Source organism: Ochotona princeps, chromosome 13 (assembly GCF_030435755.1).
Source record: "Ochotona princeps isolate mOchPri1 chromosome 13, mOchPri1.hap1, whole genome shotgun sequence".
In the NCBI taxonomy this organism is placed as follows: domain Eukaryota; kingdom Metazoa; phylum Chordata; class Mammalia; order Lagomorpha; family Ochotonidae; genus Ochotona; species Ochotona princeps.
Window position 1 is genome coordinate 44,903,787 of NC_080844.1, and position 15,128 is coordinate 44,918,914.

At 46.1% G+C, this 15,128-nt stretch overlaps 1 long non-coding RNA gene across 1 annotated transcript in view; it reads right to left on the reverse strand.

Moving 5' to 3' along the window:
* Positions 1-1,023: 1,023 nt before the first annotated feature.
* Positions 1,024-15,128, reverse strand: part of LOC131481691 (uncharacterized) — a 35,195-nt gene continuing 21,090 nt past the window's right edge. Inside the window, exons 4-5 of the long non-coding RNA XR_009246511.1 lie at positions 8,391-8,567; positions 1,024-2,715 (exon numbers count right to left, since the gene is read on the reverse strand). This is a non-coding gene — a long non-coding RNA (uncharacterized LOC131481691). The remainder of the gene's footprint in view (positions 2,716-8,390; positions 8,568-15,128) is intronic.

A 15,128-nucleotide genomic window follows, 5' to 3' on the forward strand; every position in this document is an offset into this window, starting at 1 on the left:
CAGCAGCCTCTGGGAGCTAGCAAGAGAAGGGGACTTGCAAAAAGACTGAGCACCCTAAGAGGAAAATCATGACAGTAACATCATTTGCCTAAGTGGCAGACCTGGAATCCAAGTGTTTGATATTCCAAAGCCACACACTTGACCTCAATATCTCTTAAATATTGTTTTCCCTTTAGTGTCTAAACTTAAGGTTGGCACAAAAATTGCATCTGTATGTCTTTTTCTGGAGTTCATATATGCAGCAGAGAAAGTGGAGAGGAAGTTGCTCCATTCATTCTTGAGTTGCATTAAGGAAGCCAGCTAGTGAAATGCGCTCCTGGCTGCTGCTCATTTCTCTTCCCGTGTGCCCTGGCGGGTCCTTGGTTTGGATATGCTGCCCTTCCTCCCAGGAGTGTCCCTCCAGGAACAGCCATGGGCAGTCTGTTGAGAAATGTCTGGACGTTTTTGTGAAGTTCTTCCAAATGGCACAAGGACATCTATGGAAATTCAGAAGCCAACCTGGGCATACACAATCCCCCACAGGGCAAACCAAACATCAGTGGTGATCTTGTTTCCTGCAACAGATGGGTGTTCTCCAAGACAGATTAATGAACACTCTGGCAAATTGTTTATTGTTTTATTAAAACAGTAAGTGCTTGTTCTAAAAAAAAAATACAATTACATGCATTTCAGAAGTGTATGAAGTAAGAATAAGTTATTAAACCCCACCACGTGTCTCCAACCCCAACCCCATCACCTATTACCATCTCCAGAAACGTGCAGCTTAACAAGCTGGCTTAAATCCTCATATGCATTTTTCAACCCATATATGTCTCATTTTTATTATCAGGGTGGCGCCAAGACTCGCTTCTCACAGAATGTAGTGGCCTGTCTTTCTGTGCTGGGGTTTGCAGCTTTCCCTACTCAGACTCTTGTTCTTTGCACGTTATCAGCTCACAATCTTCTGCTGATGGCCATTTAAACTGGTTTTTTTTTTTTCCTCCACCTGCCTTTATTTTAGAGAGGTGCCAGAAGAGGGTTGCTTGAGCTAAATTTTAGACTCGGTATCCTTCTGACTTGGCCATTGTCTGTTCCTGCCTTCCCCCATCTTTGAGCTGGACGTCTCCCTCCCGCTGCCCCCTCTAATCTGGCTCCTACTCCGTTTAAGGTATGTTTGTTGTTTTAAAGATCTCCTTACAGAGGCTTGGACTCTTTGGAGGATGTAAGTTCAACAAATAAACAAACTATTGTCCTAACTTGACATTCTTATTGGGAGTTGAAGGGGGGCGTTGGTGAGGCAAGGCACTGGTGGAAGTTCTCTTGCTATCTGGCCATCAGCTTAAAACTTCAAGTCCTGTTTGAACTGTGCTTTGCAGTTCCCTGTAAAGAAGGATCCTAGCTGGAGCCTGACTGAATGTGTTTCAGGTGAAGGCAGATCCCAGCAGCCAACGATTTCCAGGAGTCAGCTGGGGAGATCAAATTAGCATTAGGAAAACAATTAGAGAGCAGCCAGTGCTAAATGATGTTCTACAAGGCTCACAGGGGCTGTCTGCCTCCAAGGGGAAAGTGGAACCTGAGCTGCCTTGGGAAGCAGAGGGAACAGTCTGCACAGAAGGCGTCTCAGGTACCCGGTGACTTTTCCTACCTGCTTGTCTGACAGTTTTGTTGAAATTTTCCATCCCGACCTCCCTGACAACTTTAGCTTGATGAGGAGAAAGGCCTCGGCTGGTTCACAGGTAAATCCCCCTAGTTCCTGGAGTAGTATGTGGCACGTTGTAGATGTTCAGTGAAGGAGTGGATGGACGTGTGGTGTGTGAGGTTCAGAAGACTGGCCTTTTTGGAAGGAAGTATCCCTCTTTGAAAGTGGGGGCTCTGCACAGACCTCCTGAGGGTCAACTGGTGATCCTGCATAGGATTCAAAACACACGGGCATGTGGGACCACATGGACACAGCATGGGAGCCACTCACAATTGCCAAGGTGGACCCTATATAAATTGTAACAGAGAACTTGAGCTTGTAGTTAAATTGAAATACAAACAAATAAAATTGCTGTGCACAGCCTACTGGATTCTGTATTCTTGGTCAGCCAACAGTTACACTTCTTAAAAAGAAGAAAAACTTATGTCCAGTCCTACACTATCCTTTCCCTTGTTAAGAATATGATAAAGGATTAGTGTGCTTGCAATACACTTAATAGCTCCTACTACAACTATATTCACTGTTTAAGATAGATTCAGTTTTGTTGCCTATAAAACTGACCGTAAAGCCAGATGATTCTGGTTTGTTTTTACACACACTGCTATGTTGTGGGTTTCACCTTTCAATACTCATGTAACTGACACCGGATCTAAATTGCGATGCTTTGCGTGGTTCCTCGGGCATCCTCTCTTATTGATCTGAGGCTGTCTTTCAGCTTATGGAATTCATCTCCAGCCTTGAGCCTCTCATCCATCACCTGGATGAGACCTCTTAGCCTGGTGCCAACCATACTTAGGATCTGCAAATCCCCCAAGGGTTTGAATGCCTGGAGGTCATCTGCAGAGTTCAAAGGAGTGTCTAACACACCACCAGCAGCTGTCAAACAGGAAGATCGCTGGCCACCAGAGCACTGATGTGTGGACAAGATGTGAGGATGGAGAGGAGAGTCCCGGCTGGGATTCCGGGTGGAAACAAACCAAAGTCAGGATCCCTGGCTTAAACAACCCAGAATGATGGCACCCAGCAAGCTGTTTTGCCTAAGTAAAAGAGAAAAAAAAAAAATGGTCACGTTTTGAGGCAGCAGGGGCAGCGAAAGGACATATTCAGCTTAGAAACCAAACTGGAGGTGGTCAAAGGATGACCAGCCAAAGTCCGTGGCAGGAACTCGCTTGGGTCTCCAAGGCAGAAGAGAGGAAACTGAGAGCATCACGGACCGCTGAGGGGGTCCCTCCCTCTCCAACTCCCAGGAATGAACCCTGCTCTAGGGTTGGAGCAGTTTGTCCTACTTGGCCACTCCCAGGTTTTCCCTGGAATCCTTCCTTCACCTTTTCACTCACTCTGTCCCTGTTGCAAAATCAATTACAATCCGCTTACATCTCCAGGGATGGGTACATCTTCCATCTGCTGCAAACATGCAGGCCCTGGGCCGGCACCCCTGCCCCAACCCTCCCGCCTGCTTCTCCCCATTAACTTTATCTTCCTAAGCTGCGCCTGAACACAGATGTTCTCACCCTGTTGCTCCAGCGCAAGCCTGTTTTCCCAGTGTCCTTCTGTGTGTGTGCTCCAGGCACTGTCTCTCTGGGGAGGGAGAGAGTAAATGTTTTCATTCCAAACCCTCAGGGTCAGGTCTTGTTTGTCTAAACTGTGTTTGTTGCCGTAATTATCAGATTAGCTGATCTCTGGCAGCAAGCTGGGGAGGGGAGGATGGCAGCAAATGGGGGGACTATTAACCCTCTGTGGGAGGGCTGCTGGGCTTTGTCAGGGGAATACCTGTGGGAGTAGTCATGTTTCCCCAACCTAGAGGATTTGCCTTAGGAGGCTTTAGGCCAACCCCAACAGGCCTATCCTAAGGAAATCCAGCCAGCCGCCCAATGGGCTCCAACAGGCATTTAACAGACACAGAGGTTAAAAGGACATCTCTCCAGGGATCTGCTGGGAAAAGAAAGAAATGGAGCTTACAGCGGATCTGGATGAGTAGCCCCCGTGTCTGTGATGCTCAGGCCCAATAAGGAAAGCAGGAGGATGCAGTGAATGCCCCTGCCCTTCCCCCAGGCACGAGGGCAGGAAGGCTACCAGGTCTTCTTGGGGGATTTTCTGTGGTTTCTGAGAATCTGGCCATTTTTTCACCGCTATCTTTTTGACAAAACCAACAGTCTCAGACATTCACAAGTGCCTGTCATGCAGTCAAAGGACTGGTGCTTTCAAGGTATGTCCCCCTGTCTTTTCCTGCCCACAGCAACCGGAGTGTCTGGCCTCCGGAGGAACTTTCTTTCCGTGGCTCCACCAGCAGCAGTTCCTTTGCAGCAGAACTGTCTCTTTTATAAGTGAATTAATTTGTTTTTGGATTATTGGCTTTTTGGGGACAAGGACCATTCTTAAGTCCTGAACACTGGTGTGGCAGAGGACACTGAATGCATAAATAGGAAGTACTTAATACACATCTTTAAAAAGAATTATTCATATTGGAAAGGCAATGGAGAGAAGGAGAAACAGAAAGATCTTCCATCTGCTGGTTCACTCCCCAAATGTCTGGGACAGCTAGAGCTGAGCTGATCTGGAGTCAGGAGCTTCTTCCAGGTCTCCCATGAGGGTGCAGGGTCTTAAGGCTTTTGGCCAACCTCTACTAATTTCCCAGGCTACAAGCAGGGAGCTGGATGAGAAGTGGAGCAGCAAACACATGAACCAGCACCCTATGGGATCCCGGTGTGTGCAAGGTGAGAATTTTAGCCCCTGATCCATCATGCTAGTCCCAATACAGATGGTTCTTAGCAGCCTTGAAACTTCTTTTTCTGTTTCTCACTTCCATACATGTCTGGTTTTATGTTTGGTTTACAATTAGTATAATTGTTGACAAATCCTCTACTTTCTAAAACAGGCCTTCAACAGCCCAATTCCTCATCTACACACATGCATGCACACATGTACATACTTATATGCCTAGCACTTTGTAAATTTATCCCAAGTGCAGAATCTTGGTTGAAACCTCCATGGCTTGTGAGATAAGTGCTCCCATGTGGAAGACAGCACAGATGTGGCTGGTTGAGCAACAGGCACAAGCTCCCACGGTTGTGATGGAGGACCAAGCCCTGGGTGGGTGTGACTCTGACACCCACACACTATCTTTGCAGCTGCTAAAGTGCAGCAAAGTTCAGACAATTAGGGAAAATTTCACCCCTAACCTAACTAAAATTCAGTCTTCAGTGTTTTCCCCTAATACATGCAGCTATGATAATTTCCTTGTAAAAAAGAAGTCCTTCTTTGAATTTCCATTTTAGGCATTTGGGTCATCTCTTTCCATTTCCCAGACTTATTACTAAAGATTTAGAAGCGGGTGGGGAGGAATAAGCACTTAGCTTAGCAGTTAAGATTTGGATGAGAATGCCAATGTCTGGTGTTGGGTGACTCTCTGACTAGTACCGATGCTGGGGGGCAGTAGTGATGACTTAAATCACTGGGTTCCTCTCACACATAGGGTTGATCTGGATTGAGTTCCCAACTCAGCACCTTTGCCTGGCCCAGTCCCACTCCAGCCATTGGAGGAATGAACCAGGGAACAGGAGTGCTTTTTATCTGCTTCCTTTTGTCTCACTCTCACACGTGTGTGTGTGTGTGTGTGCGTGTGTGTGTGTGTTTATGCCTCTCAAAACTTTTTTAAAAGCAAATTATTTGTTTTGTCAAAAGAGTTAGAGAGAGAGAGATTTTCCATCTTCTGGTTCACTCCTCAAATGGCCACAACATCCAGAGCTAGGCCAATCTGAAGCCAGGAGTTAAGAGTTTCTTCCGGGTCGCCCATGTGAATACAGAGCCAAGAAGAGTTGAGCCATCCTCTGCTGCCATCCCAGGTTATAAGCAGAGATCTGAATCAGATATGGAGCAGCCAGGACACAAACTGGCACCTATGTGGGCTGCCAGGATTGTAGGTGGAGGCTTAGCCTAGATGCCACAGTGCTGGCCCTACCTCTTAACACTTCCTGATTTTTTTTAAGTAGTAAAAATAGAATGGTGATTTTGGCACCTTCTGGCAAATTATTATCCACATGTAGAGAAATATGAAGCAATTTCTTTTTTTTATAAGATTATTTTCTTTTTGATGATTTTTATATAGTTGATTAGGGTGTACAGGAAGGTTCGTGACACCCTTATTTCCACATTCTCTTTTTTTCCTTCCTGTATCTGGGGGAAAGGGAGAGATATGGGGAGAAGCCACACCCAGCCTCCCAACCGTCTCTGTACCCTGGGATGGAGGACAGCCACTCTATGCCATCCCAGGGACCCCAATATGGGACATACTCCGAGGGTCCTGCTCAAGAGGTTTTGATACTTCAACAGTTCTGAATTACTGATGAGGCAAATTATTACTCCCCCCCCCCCCAAATTCAGATTCCTAAGCTCCCTTTACTGGATCTTGGCTGTGAATAGCAGCTTGTTGCCTCAGGTACTCAGGATACTGTCTGGCTGCTCCTGGTAGCTGTGTGGTCTTCAGTGAAGCCCAAGCCCTCTCTAGGACTCAGCTAGAAAATTGGGGATTGGACTAGATGGTGTTTAGATTCCTTACTTTGCTGATGTGCTATCATGTCCTGGGCCCCTACAGGAGAACAATTAAGGGAAGTTATTTAAACTATGACATTTTCTCGATTCCACATGCAAATCATTAGAAGCATGGCATGGAGTAATGCCCGAAGTGTTAGCTATTACAGAAGTGGAAGCCACTGTTAGCATGGACACAGGGACGAGGAGGCTAGATCCATGGGGTATAAACACATTTTTACCTCCATTTCTAAAATTTTAAAAAAAGAAATAGCAATCATTTGGTTACTGATAACTTGGAATCCCTTGATACAAAGGGAATAAACTGTAGCTATTGCAAGCTAATAATAACTGTTGGGGCTGGTATTGTGGCATAGTAGATAAAGCTGCAGCCTATGACACTGACATCCCATATATGGGCACCTGTTTGAATCCTGGCTGCTCTGCTTTCCATCCAGCTCCCTGCTAATGAACCTGTGAAAACAGCACAAGATGGCTCAAATGCCTGGGCTCCTGTTACCCACATGGGAGACTTAGAGAAACTTCCTGACTCAGCCCTGGCCATATGGCCATCTAGGGACTGAACCTACAGATGAAAGATCTCTCTTTTTCTGTTCCTACCTCTCTCTTCATAACTCTGACTTTCAGATAAATAAATAAATCTTTCTTAAAAATGCCATTCATGTAAAGAGAGCTTGCTAAGCAAATAACTATCATGACCAAGCACAGGAATGTTTGCTTTGAAAATTCAGCTGTGTTATCTGGTATAGCTTGGGCTACCTGGGAACCTGGGATTCAGGCATTCAGATATCAGAGGCTGGTGGCCCTACATGCTTTTGAAGAACTTTTCTCTCAAAGTCTCTGACTGTGCAGCAAACCCTACTCAGAGTGACAAAGTGCGGAATGCCTGTGGGTTGAGAAGATGGCCCAAGTTGGCTCTGACCAGAACACTTGGTCCTGAGAGAGCAGAATGTCAGTTTTGAACACCTTGTAACTTAAATGGGGAAACTCTGTCTCCTAAACCTTTATTCAAAAAAAAAGTGAATCCTGGAGCATGTTTCTGAGAAAAATGCCTTCATTTATTCTCTTTTCAATTCTGAAACTGAAGAATTTTTTTTAAGATTTGTCTAAAAGGCAGTGTTAAACAAAGGAAGGGAGAGACAAAGAGAGACAGAAGTTCTTCCAACAGCCCTTTCACTCCCCCAAATGGCTGCAGCATCCCAGGGCCGGGCCAGGCCAAGGTAGTAGTGTAAGAACGTGGGATGGGCACAGGGGTGGCCCAGGAGACAGCTACTTTGTGTGACAGTGCCTCAATGATCTCTTTGTCAGTGGACAAATCTTGGAAGAGTTGGTTCCTGGCCCACAGAGCTTGGTATCAGGTATTAGCCACCACTGGAACCAAAATAGCTGAGCATGATTTCATGAACAACTGTAACGATGATGATCTAAGTAGCTCCATGAATGCTTACAACCGTAAAGCCTGCCCTTGAGGCGCTCACACATCCAAGGTGGCAGCTCTGGACTCTACACACGCAGCAATAATTGTCTCTGCCTGCTGTTGAGTACTTTCTAGGCGCTGGGCATGGTGCTTAGTATGTGACACTCAAGTCATTTAATCCTCCAGCAGGGGGGAGGTGGGTGCTGTTGTTGTTGTCCCCACTTTACAGATGAGGTAGTAGAAGCTGGAAGATTAAATACTTTACCAAGATCACTCAGCCTGTGACAGGCTGGGATTCAAACATGCTGGGAGGCACTTCCAAGGCTGCCTCCACAAGTCCTCTTTCCGTATCAATCCACTTAATGGCTCTGGATGACTGCAGGGAGTGAGATCCCCAGAGTCCTCTCACTCCCATTTTAGTGCTCATTTGGAGGATTTGTGTTCAGGAACTTGCTCCTAGGAGCCCTTTCTCACCATGACAGCTGCGATCCCACCTGCTTCAACCTGCCTGTTCTCGAACCTGCCTCAACCTGCAGGTGCCGATGCTGAGGGATTCTCGGCCCTGGATCTGCCGTCTCCACCCACTCCACTTAGCCATCTCCAGCACTGGCAGCATCAAGTATTCCCAGGAAAGCCGGTGTCACCCTCAACTAACTGCACGTGCCCCCCACCCTGGGATTCCTACTGGAGCTGCGTGTCCCCTTCTTCAGCCCAATGAATGACGCTGAGTCAAACAGCACAAATCACCTTCAAGACAGGATCTCTTGCTCCCAGGACCCTTGTCCTCTGGTCCCGGGGATGGTACTTCCCTTTCAGCTTCCTTCTGGCTGTCGCAGTCATCCAGTAAAAGCCTTCGCCTTTTTCATTTAGCATTTAAAATCACTAGTTTGGCGAGATGATGTTAAGTATTCATGTAACCAGGATCTGGGGATAGAACAGGAGACATATTTTCACATCACAATAGCTACTAGTTATTAAAGTTATAATTTATAATTAATCTAATAATAAAACTTTTATCCAAGTTTGAGGATTACAAATGATCTGGAAATGACACGATAATGTTGCAAATTATAATTTAAAAATATTTTACACCAATTTCTCCATTTCTCCAGTCTCCTCATCCTGCCTTCTTCATCCCCTCCAGGCATCCAGAATGCTAGAACTAAATGAGTGGGTCCCAGTATCTTGTGACCACTCAGTAAATATTAACTAACTGATTGTCCCAAAGAATTAATCTATTAGCCTCTGGTATAAGGGCTTTTACTGTCTCTCAGATTCAAATAATTTCCTTTGCTTTTACTAACATGGGCATTCGTGTATTCAATTCAAACAGCTGTTTACTTAGGGCTGTTTGGGTCTCTTCAAATACACGACCTGGGAATGGTAGAAGACAATGTGAGAACATTGCTCCCATAGCACTGTAACCGCTGTAGCCGCAGAGCAGGGAGAGGGAAGAGCCACAGCAGGCCAGGATTCAAAGACTACTTCACCTGTACTGGGGTATTGACTTCTTGCTTGCAGGGCCGTTGCCTGCTGCCAGGGTTTGTGGGGAGCGGTGCGATGCTGGATCTGATTACCACCCCATCCCCTGACCCTGTAGGAGAGAAGTGGGAGTTGGGAGTGCTGAGCAGTTTGCCCAGCCTGGGGTCTTGCCGCTGGTAGTGGGCAATGCCAGAATCTAAGCACATTCTGGAGCCTTCCTTCACCTTATTTGTGGGGGTGGCCTTGAAGACTGAGCTCCTGCCAAGTTCTTCTCACCAATACAACAGTTTTCCTCGCCTCTCAGCAGGGCAGATGGACACCAGGTTCCAGGTGAGGCACTTGGTGCTGGTATCCGAGCCCTGGAGGAGTGTGAAGGTTGTGACCTTCCTAGGGCACGATGGTCCAGCTGGCTCCTTTGAGCCCTGTTGGCCTGAGAAGGAGGAGAGTGTGAGGGTTCTGCTTCCCCGGGAGGGCAGTGGCTGTGCAGGTGGGGTGTAGACTGAAGCTGGCTCAGCTCTCACTTAGGCAGCTAAATGAGACAGAGGCTCCTCACTCAGCCGGAACCTCCACTCTGGTGCTTTAGTCATTTCCAGTTGCAGTTCAGTTGACCTATCTTCCTTCTGTGGCCAAAGTCCCTTTACTTTTGGAAACCACCATGCTGACTGTTCTTAAACAAAGGAAAGAAAATAATTTGAGTTGGCCCAGGGAAGGAATCCAAGTATCGTTTGGATTGGTTGTGGTGTGACAGCAGGGAACTTGGAGTACCAGAGGAGGTGGATGGATGGAAGGGGAGCCGGTAGGAGGTGAGCCAGGAAGCCACAATGTCTCTACTCTGACCAAGCCCTTCCTAACAGGCTTTTCAATACTCCCATCAATGACAGCTAGTGTTCCAGGAGGTTGCAGCTGAGTCTAAGCTTTCCACTCCTAAGCTTTGGAGTGGAAGGGAAAGACTGAATGGGACAGAATGGTGCAGAGACCTCCCCATGCTTTGCAGGCAAGAACATCAGCTGTGAGGTTTGAACAAGTTATTGAGCTCGCCGCAGGGCCCCCGTGTCTGGGATGATGATGTGTCCCAGCCTTCCCAGGGAGGCAGTGATGACGCCCGGATGAAATCACCTTCCTACACAGCCTGGCAGCCGAGCTGACCGCTGAGTTCTGAGGAAGGCTCGGGTGCAGTTGCGGGAAGTGGCTGAGTTTGGCTTTTGCTATATCTTTCCCCACATGCGGCTGGGCTGTTCTGACCCTTTCAAGGGAACATATGATGATGGTAACTCTAACAGCCACTGAAGTAATCCATTTGTGGAAAAGAAACAGATATGAAAGAATTTCATATAAAAAAGATAAAAATGGAAAGATTTTAGAAGAAAAATAACACACAGTAAATCAAGAAAACAATCCAGAATGCTTCAACAGATCTAAATTTAATCCTTAAAAAATCTTTAAGCCTGGGGCTGAACACACAAAAAAATCATCTTATTTGCTGTCAAATTGAGATATTTATATAGAACTAGAAAAGAATGTCTTAAGAAATATGATGGTAGATGGAAAGCCAAACGGAAATGTAACACATGACTTCTAATTTTGAAGTGTGGCAAAATTCACAAAACATAAAGCTATCATTGAGCCGTTTTCCCAAGTAGCATTAAGAACATTCACCATCATCCACCTGTCCCCAGAGCTCTTCATCTTACAAACTGAAACCGTGTTTAACACCTGCACTCTCACTGGCCCCTAACAGCCACCATTCTGTCTCTGGATTTGATAATTCTAGGAACCTTATATAATTGGAATCTTACAGTATTTTTTGCATATGAGACTGGTTTATTTCACTTAGCATAATATACTATCAGTTTTTTTTTTAAAGATTTATTTTATTTTTATTACAAAGTCAGATATACTGAGAGGAGGAGAGATAGAGAGGAAGTGGAGCTGCCGGGATTAGAACCAGCAGCCATATGGGATCAAGGCGAGGACCTTAGCCACTAGGCCACGCTGCCGAGCCCTATACTATCAGTTTTTTTTTTTTTTTAAGATTTATTCATTTTATTACAGTTAGATATACAGAGGAGGAGAGACAGAGAGGAAGATCTTCCATCCGATGATTCACTCCCCAAGTGAGCCGCAACGGGCCGGTACGCGCCGATCCAAAGCCGGGAACCTGGAACCTCTTCCGGGTCTCCCACGCGGGTGCGGTGTCCCAATGCATTGGGCCGTCCTCAACTGCTTTCCCAGGCCACAAGCAGGGAGCTGGATGGGAAGTGGCGCTGCCGGGATTAGAACCGGCGCCCATATGGGATCCCGGTGCTTTCAAGGTGAGGACTTTAGTCGCTAGGCCATGCCGCCGGGCCCTATACTATCAGTTTTTAAGCTAAACATATTCCAATGTCATTTGCAAATAGATGTAGGGACGTAAGTCACAGTAAATACTCTAAGTAAAATGTGAGTCCTGCCAGGCTGTCACGACTCATTGCCAATCTCCATATGAAAGAAGAGTAAAGATGGCTCTTCCAAGATCTGCAAGAGGACCTGATTCAGATGCAGCGCAGCCCGGTTAAGCCCCAAATATGGCTTTGGGGGCCAAGGGCTTGCTTTATGTTGCCATAAGAGGGGTACAAATGTTGAGACTGACAGCCTTCTGTTTTCTGAGAAGCCCAACCTTTCATTGCCATTTTCCAGGATGTCCACCACAGCTCAGACAGGTGACCAGCTAGACCAGGTCAACTGAAGCTGCCCATGGGTCTTACCCGCTGCAGGCATACGAAGTGGCAGTGTCTGTATGAATAGAGCTGTGCTCATTAACAATCTAAAGTCATGAGGGACTACAGGGGACCCAAATCAGTGTGTTAGGCAGCTCAGGCAGCCACAAGCAGATGCGACAAATTGGATGGGTTAGGACAATGGAAATTTGTGGGTTTTTTTTTTTTAAGATTTATTTTTATTAAAGTCAGATATACAGAGAGGAGGAGAGACAGAGAGGAAGATCTTCTGTCCGATGATTCACTCCCCAAGTGAGCCACAATGGGCCGGTGCGCGCCAATCCGATGCCGGAACCAGGAACCGCCTCCAGGTCTCCCACTCGGGTGCAGTGTCCCAATGCATTGGGCCGTCCTCGACTGCTTTCCCAGGCTACAAGCAGGGAGCTGGATGGGAAGTGGAGCAGCCGGGATTAGAACCGGCGCCCATATGGGATTCCGGGGCGTTCAAGGTGAGGACTTTAGTCGCTAGGCCACGCCGCTGGGCCTGGAAATTTGTTTTTTAAGCTGCTGTTACTTTCTAACATTTTAAGGGAATACTCAATAGTAAACAACTTAAAGTAGACTTTTTCTGAAGATTTACTTACTTATTTCAGAAGCAGGGTGTGTGTGTGTGTGTGTGTGTGAGAGAGAGAGAAAGAGAGAGAGAGTGCGAGTGCTTCCATATACTGATTCACTCCCTAATTGGTCAAACAACCAGATCTGTACCAGGCAAAGCCAGAAGCCTAGATTTCAAACCTAGTCTCCCACCTGGATAGCAAGGAACTGAGTACTTAAGCCAGCATCCTTCACTGGCTTCCCAGACACCTTAGCAGGAAGTTGGATCACTGGTGGAGCAGCTGGGACCCAAATTAGCACTCCAATATGGGATGCTGGCATTACAAGTCCAATATGAGATGCTGGCATTACAAGTGGCATCTTAATGCACAATGCTGGCCCCTAAAGTAGATGACTTGAAAGAAGATATTGTATTGGGTCGCACAGTTTCCTCCTATCATCTCTTATCCTTGCTTTTCCAGTTAATGAAGTTGCTATGGAATTTGGATGGTTTGACTTTGTGATTGGTTGAAATGCATAGTGAAGCCCATTACCCAAGCCATAGTGATCTACTTGGGAATGGGCCTGTGACACACTGACTGCCACAAATGAGATATATTCACTGGAGACAAACTGCAAAACACAAAATCTCAGACATGCTACAGTGAAGAATAAAACAGTCTTTGTGTGAAGGCAATACTGTGGACATCACAGTCATTGGTAACATGTTTGAATTGTACCTGACCCTATTCAGGACCAACTATTCCTAGAGCTTGTCTTAATTTATCTGGACCAGTAGATGCTCTTTGTTTAAGTCCTTTTGAGTTGGAGCTTCTGTCACTTACAATTTTATTACCCTGATTGCTGGGTACTGAATTTGTCTTTTAAGAATTCATCTGTGGAAGCCCCAACTCCCAACGTGATAGTATTTGGAAATGGGCCCTTGGGGAGGTGATTAATCTTAGATGAGATCATTAGGGTAGACATCCTGATGGGATTATTATCCTTAAAAGGAGAGATACTACACAACCTTCTTCTCTGCCATGTAAGGACACAGTGAGAAGGCAACCGCCTGCCAGCCAGGGGGAGAGCCCTCACCAGAAGCTGACCACACTAGACTTCAGACCTCAGACCTCCAGCCCCAGAACTAGTTTTAACCCACCTACCCTACAATATTTTTTCACTGCAGCCTGACAGATGCACTGGTAGGCACCTTAAGACAGAGTGGTTCAGCTGCAGGTCCACTCTTACCCAACAAGAGTGACTCAGCCTCTTCCCAACATTTTCCACACTGCAGCCCTGAGGGCGGCCCTAGGCCTTGCACTAATCTTGCAAACAAAGTTCCTTTGGGTGCTGGAAAAGTAGTGACTTTACCAAAACAAATGAAGACCAAGAAAACAAAGGGGAAGGAGTGGAGAAAGAGGAAAACTGAAGAGATATGAGGCAGAGGACAACAGGTAGCACCTCTTGTCCACATCCCCCAGCAGAGCAGAGACAGGGAAAGCCCACCTGCAGTGAGGCTGGCCAGAATGGCCATTGCCATAGGACAATATCGTCAATCTTTTTGCATAAAATGCATGCAAAGACTACATTCTACTTTCTAAGGGGCCTTGGTTTTTTATATATATGTATATAACTATTCCCTTTAAAAATGTGAGAAAGGCCATTTTTCCCCAGTGATTCCTGGACCTTTCTGCCATATCCCAATACAACAGGCACAAGGGCATCAGGGCAAACGCAGACTCATTTAAAACTTAAGGGTTTTAGACTTGGCTTTTGTTGTTGTCCCATTCCTTCCTTGCAGTGTGACATTGAACACTCACTTACTTTTGTTCTTTACTAAAAGGGAGGATGACTCCTTCTCTTCCTTTCTCATGAAGTTATCAATCTCTTAGAGTTAGTGTGATCAAAGTGACTTGGGAAACTAGAAAGCTTACCCTGTGGGCATGCAAGGTAATATCCCGAGATCCCTTTAGAAGTTTCCACATGGACCCAGCACTGTAGCTTAGTGGCTAAAGTCTTCGCCTAGAATGCGCCGGGATCCCATATGGGTGTTGGTTCTAATCCTGGCTGCTCCACTTCCCATCCAGCTCCCTGCTTGTAGCCTGGGAAAGCAGTCAAGGATGGCCCAAAGCCTTGATACCCTGCACCCATGTGGGAAACCAGAAGAGGCTCCTAGGTCTTGGCTTTGGATTGGCTTAGCTCTAGCCATTGCAGCCACCTCAGGAGTGAACCAGCAAACAGAAGCTCTTTCTGTCTCTCTGTAAATCTTTCAATAAAAATAAACTTAAAAAAAAAATAAAAGAAGTTTCCCCAGCCCAGATTAATGCATTCATGAACTACTTTTTCTTTCTTTCTACCTTTCTTTCTTTCTCTTTCTCCCTTTTTCTTTCATTGATTCGTTCTTTCTTTCTTTCTTTCCTTCTTTCCTTCTTTCTCTCTCTCTCTCTGTTTCTTTCAGATTTATTGATTTTTTTTTTTTTTTACTGGAAAGGTGGGGTTATAGAAGGAGAAGGAGACACAGAGACAGATCCTCTGTCCATTGGTTCACCCCCCACATTGCCTCAATAGGCAGAGCTGGGCTGATTTGAAGCCAAGAGCTGTGAGAGAGAGAGAGACAGAGAGAGAGAGAGAGAGAGAGAGAGAGAGAGAGAGAGAGAGTTTTAAAGATTTATTTATTTTATTGGAAATTCAGATTTACAGAGACGGAGAG